The sequence below is a fragment of the Babylonia areolata genome, chromosome 1 (assembly GCF_041734735.1).
Source record: "Babylonia areolata isolate BAREFJ2019XMU chromosome 1, ASM4173473v1, whole genome shotgun sequence".
In the NCBI taxonomy this organism is placed as follows: domain Eukaryota; kingdom Metazoa; phylum Mollusca; class Gastropoda; order Neogastropoda; family Buccinidae; genus Babylonia; species Babylonia areolata.
The window spans coordinates 54,708,720-54,713,719 of record NC_134876.1 but is presented as its reverse complement, the minus strand read 5'-3'; positions in this window follow the sequence as shown (position 1 = coordinate 54,713,719).

Here is a 5,000-nt window from a genome sequence, read left to right as displayed (position 1 = left end):
CAACATGTCAGGCCTGCTCTCACCCCGCTGGGGCATCTTTGCTTTCGCATTAGAAGCTCTTCGACGTGACACATGTAGTGAGCAGATGAATCGATTTTTCCTCTACTGCTTCTTCTTTTCTTATCTTTTCCTTTCTTCATCCTCCTCTTGCACTCCGCTTTGCTTTATTTCTTCTCCCGGTCTATCTCGTCCTTTCTAGTCAGGTTCTGACACGCACATCATGCGTTGTTTTTTTTTGTTTTTTTTTGTTTTAAATTCATAACATCAAATATCCCCCTACACTCACTCCCCCCCCTCCCCCCAACCCCCCATCCCTCTACACACCACCCTTATCTCTCTCTTCTCCCACTCTCTCTCTCTCTCTCTCTCTCTCTCTCTCTCTCTCTCCCTTCTCAGGGGCTGGATGGAATAAGGCGTTAGTAGCAGTTCTTATTTCACTGGTTAACTTATTGTTTTGTTTCGTTTCATTCTCTCTTTGTCTATCTGTCTATTTAACTATTTATCTATCTTATCTCTCTCTATATGTTTCTTTCTTTCTATCTTCTTCATTTTCCTTGTATCTTTTCAGTCTGTTTTATCGCCTTTATATATATTAATTTTTATCTGTCAATCTACTCATCAATTTTTATATCCACTTAATTTTCGTTTTTATCTTTTCTTCTGTTTTATCGCATTTATGCATGTTTGTCCCTGATCATCATTCACTGTATATGTGTCTGTGAAGTGTGTACAGCCGAGCGTCTCTGTCAGTCTGTCTGTCTTTCCTTCCGCCTCCCCTCCTACGACCCCCGTCGCCCCCCTCCCCCCCCCCCCCCCCCCTCTCTCTCTCTCTCTCTCTCTGCATCTGCTTCCCCTCCCTCTGGATGCCGTCATTCCTCAGTGTCCCACTTCCTTTCATTGTCTTGGCTTTCCGAACTTCTTGACAGCATGACAGGTCTGTACTTCCCTGCTAGCCAAACTCTTTGCTTTCGCATTAGAAGCTCTTTGACGTGACACATGCAGAGGGGGGAAAAAAAGTATCGATTTTGTGTCTCTTTTTCTCTTCCTTTCTTCCCTCCTTCTTTACATTCTCTGCTCGTTTTCTTCTACCACCGGTCTATCTCCTAGTTTCTATTAGCTTCTGACGTCAGGTGGCTTTTGTTGTTGTTGTTGTTGTTGACAAAGCATAAGAGGTGCCATGTTGTCCGCTATGTACCTCTTTCTGTCTTTCGCTGTGTTTCTCTGTTTGTACCTGATTTCATGTCTCCGTATGTCTTTCTCTTTGTTATCGACACACTTTTTTTTTAACGTATTAAATCGTGGGTGGGGTAATGCTTTTCCCCCATTTCAAAGCACCTTTATCTGCTTTTCCAAAGTCTTTCCCACCTTGTTCCGCTGTATTTTGATGTTTCAAACGTTGGTGCAGACTTGCTCGAGAAACAGTCACTGTAAAGGACAAGTACTTATAATGGTAATGGTAGTGGTTATTATTATTATTATTTTATAAAATTCAACGTTGTGTAAATGCCATTGTTATCGTCATCGTCTCTCGCTTTCTCCTCACCATCATCTTTATCTATCTTTTTTCTTTTTTTTTTTTTTTTTTGCGGGGGCGGGGGGTGTGGGTGGTGGGGGTGGGCGGTGGAAGGTGGTCCGTCGATGTTCATAAGTTCATAACGCGGTTGCACGTACTTGCTTTTTAGTGTAAATGGAAAAGGAAACTAACACACAAAGACTTGAAACAGATATAATCATTGTATTACACACACAGGCAGACTTGAATAACTGAGATATAAAATTTAACAGTATATCACATTGAGACATTTCTCGTATGAGACAGTCCACACTTTTATACTGTGAAGTAATGGTTTTCCTTGTAAAAATCTTTTGCAAAGTTTTCAGTAAAGCAGTGGTTTGGGAAGATGGGGTAGTTGAACAAGAAAAAAAGGGTTACACATTTTGTTGGCATTTTTTCCCCCTCTAGCCCTTGTAGTTCCGGCACAGAGAGACAGACAGGAATCCGAAGCCAGCGAGTGGTAATGAAGGGTCTGTCTTGTCCTCTCTGCCTTCTTCCCGCAGGGGACACGGGATAAGGTCAGGCTTCTTGTTCTTGTCCTCCTCCACATGTCTCAGTTCCCCCCCCCCCCCCAGCTCCCCCCTCCACCCCTTCTCTCTCTCTCTCTCTCTCTCTCTCTCTCTCTTCCTCTCGTACCTCTCTCTCTCTCTCTATCTCTCTCTCTCTCTCTCTCTCGCCCCTCTCTCACACAGGTTGCGCGCGCGCCTGTGTATATTACGTGTGTGTGTGTGTGTACATAGGAACGAGCGTGTCATCTGTACGCACACACACACACACACACACACACACACACACACACACACACACACTGTGTACAGAAGCCACGATTTTTTAATATTTTTTTTTAACTATAATGCATTTTCATTCTCTTCTTTTTTTGTATATTTTTATCTGTTTTTTTGTTTTTCTTCTTCTTCTGTTTTGTAAATACTCCCCTCACCGCCCCCTCTCCCACGCCCCCGCCCTTATCCTCTGCACTTCTTTCCCACCACCCATTCTCCGCTCCTTCTGCTACCCACAACACCCCACTCCCCTTCCTTCCACCCTGCCCTCCTTCAGTCTGAGCGCTACCTCTTTCTGTCTCGTCTGCTTAAAACGTAACGTTGTTGGGTTTTTTTCGTCACTGATGTAACTGAATCAGCTAGCATGGTCAGACTGATTAATCATCCGATTTGACTAGTGAGTTATTGGGTTACTCGGTTCGAAGAGTGCGTGTTGTTGCAGGGGACATAATTATAATTCATTGCTGTGAGGAGTTCCAACGAAAAAGGGAGAGAAAACAGAGAGAGAAACGGTCTGACAAAAGATTCAGCCAAAACACACAGACACACACACGCTCACACACACACACACACACACACACACACACACACACAACCGCGGCGCGCGCGCACACACACACACACACACACACACACACACACGCTGCCCATTTTCTCTTCCTGGCACAGACACTTTATCCAACTGAACCCCAACAGACATCACTCTCACGATGTTTAAGTTCAATCAACACACGATCGATTCTGCTTGCCAATCACGCCACTTCTCGTTTTCTTTTCCTTTTTTTTTTCCTTCTTCTTTTTCTTCTTCTTCTTCGGGTTTTTTTTCTTCAATTCAACAACAACTTTTCTGGAATGAAGCCATCACACGTAAAACTTTGGGGGAAAGCACTTCGGGTTAAATGGTGTGTCGTTGGTCTTGCCACTTCAAACGTGTATGGCAATATTGATCAAGATTCCTCATAAACGGGCAACTTCTCTTTGACGCATGCGATGTTTCTAGTAACATGGACCTCTCTGTCAACACTGGTCTTTTAGAGAGTGATTCTTTGACTGTATTGATCGATATTGTTGAAATGCATGCACATTTTCTGCTTTGGTCTAAGTTTCAGATTCAACGAAATTCAACAAACATAGTTTACACACACACACACACACACACACACACACACACACACACACACACACATATATATACATACATTTATATATATATATATATATATATATATATATATATATATATATATATATATATATATATATATATATATATATATAGCTTCACACACACACACACACACACACACACACACACACACACACAGAGATATATATATATATATATATATATATATATATGTATATATATATATATATATATATATATATATATATATATATATATATATGTGTGTGTGTGTGTGAGTGTGTGTGTGTGTTTGTGTGTGCGTGTGTGTGTGTGTGCATAATGTGTATAAAACTGATGTTGCTTTCGGTACATGTTGTGCTATAAACTGCTTAGTTTTCCAAGATTTTTTTTTTCTCTTCACAACATGAAAAACAATTTGTTGTTTGGATCAGCATAAGTTTCTCAAAGAGGCGTCACTGCGTTCGGACAAATCCATAACCGCTGCACCACATCTGCTCGAGAGATGCCTGACCAGCAGAATAACCCAAGGCGCTCAGTGAGACCTTGAGTGCATGCAGATTATATATATATATATATATATATATATATATATATATATATATATATATATATATATATATATATATATAATCATATATTTGTGTATCTGCCCGAGAAGATTTCATCTACAGATTTTTGCCAGAGGACAACACTGTCTTTGCCATGGGCTCTTTTTCAGTGCGCTAAGTGCGTGCTGCACACAGGACCTCTGTTTATTGTCTCATCCGAACGACCAGACACTCAGTTCGATTTTCCAGTCAAACTAAGGAGAAAAAAGGACTAGAGCGGAATTCGAACCCAGACCTTCACGGACTCGGTATTGGCAGACGAGCGTCTAAATCATTCTGCCACCTTCCTCCTCTGCTGTTTGCAGAGGTGGTGGAACAGAGTTTTAACTGTGACTGGGGCGTGGGGGTGGGGTTAAACGGTGAATGATTGTGGAGAGAGGGAGGGAGGGGCGATGTGGAGGCAGGGAAGGGGAGATGGGCACGCTGACATGACTGTCACATCCTTACTTCAGGAAATCTGTGAACTAGCTTTTGGAATTACGGAAAAGCTAAAATAGCGTCCAAAGACTACAGAATAATATTCTTCACTTGTCTTGAAGTAGACCCTGACAGTACCTGACATTTTCAGTTCCTCAGCGGGTTTATCTGTAAAGACATCCGCAAAAAAGCGGTTGCTAGTTTCCTCGACGAATATAACCGAGTCAGTAAATCACTCTGATTTAATGTTCCCGTTTTTTGTGTTCTCCTGGTTTCAGAATTTCCTGTTCTGTGTGCATTCACAGTTCCTTTCTTCTTCTTCGTTTTCTTCCCGAAGCACTGGCGCGGTTTGCTGGACTTCTAATTTGAGGGTCCTGTGTTTGAATCACGGTTATGGCACCTGGTGAGCTGAGGATGATGCTCACAGATCTGGTTAAGCAGACATGCAGACCTCTTGATGCCTGTACCCCCTTCGTGTGTATTCGCAT